Raw genomic sequence first — 1244 nt, forward strand, 5'->3', positions numbered from 1 at the left:
CATTGTTGTTTGGCGGGTCCGGGCTGGGGATTCGAACCCGCCACCTTAGGTGTACGTGGCTGGCGCCTTAGCCGGTTGAGCTATAGGCGCCGAGCCAGATTTCAAATATTTTAATACACAAACACAAGTTTTTGTTTGTTTTATGCATTCACAGAAAAATTGAAGCTGGAAAACAGCTATTAGTCTTGGGTGGCACCTGTGGCTCAGTGGGTGGGGCGCTGGCCCTATATACCGAAGGTGTCAGGTTCGAACCCAGCCCCAGCCAAACTGCAACAACAACAACAAAAAAATAGCTGGGCATTGTGGCAGGCGCCAGTAGTCCCAGCTACTTGGGAGGCTGAGGCAAGAGAATTGCCTAAGCCCAGGAGTTGGAAGTTGCTGTGAGCTATGATGCCTCCACACTCCACTGAGGGTGATAAAGTGAGACTCTGTCTCTAAATAAATAAATAAATAATAGCTATCAGTCTTGATCTTATTACCAGGCTAGGGTGCAGTGGTGTTACCATAAGTCATTGGAACCTCAAACTCAGGGCTTAAGCAATCCACTTGCCTCAGTCTTTTGAGCAGCTGGACTACAGGGGCATGCACCACCACATCCAGCTAATTTTTTCTAGTTTTAGTAGACACACCGTCTTGCTCTTACTCAGGCTGGTCTCAAACTCCTGAGCACAAAGGATCCTCCCCTTTGGCCTCCCAGAGTGTTAGGATTACAGGCATTTCAGGCATAAGCTACTTCATCCAGCCATGAAAACAATTATTTTATTTATTTATTTATTTAGAGACAGAGTCTCATGTTGTTGTCCTCAGTAGAGTGACCAGGTGTCATAGCTCACAGCAACCTCAAACTCTTGTGCTCAAGAGATTCTCTTGCTTCAGCCTCCTGAGTAGCTGGGACTACAGGTGCCCACCCATGATGCCCAGTTAATTTTTCTATTTGTAGTAGAGATAGGGTCTTGCTATTGCTCAGGCTGGTCTTGAAGGCATGAGGCACCACGGCCAGCTTGAAAACTATTTTTTTAATGGAAAACTTGAAAAAGAAGCAAAAAGAACTTCTAGAAATACCATCTACTACTCCCACATTGCTTAGAATCAGGAGATGGTGTTTGGAAACTATTTGGTTTGGCAAGTTCTTCCTGGGCACGCTCTTTTGCTATGTCCTTTGTCACAGAAATGAATAAGTTTCTGTCCTCAAGGAACCTCCCAGTGTGCAAAGGGTAAAGAGTTGCCATAAAAAAAAAAAAAAA

This window comes from Otolemur garnettii, unplaced genomic scaffold, assembly GCF_000181295.1.
Source record: "Otolemur garnettii isolate 467f Iridium unplaced genomic scaffold, OtoGar3 scaffold00025, whole genome shotgun sequence".
NCBI classification, from domain to species: Eukaryota; Metazoa; Chordata; class Mammalia; order Primates; family Galagidae; genus Otolemur; species Otolemur garnettii.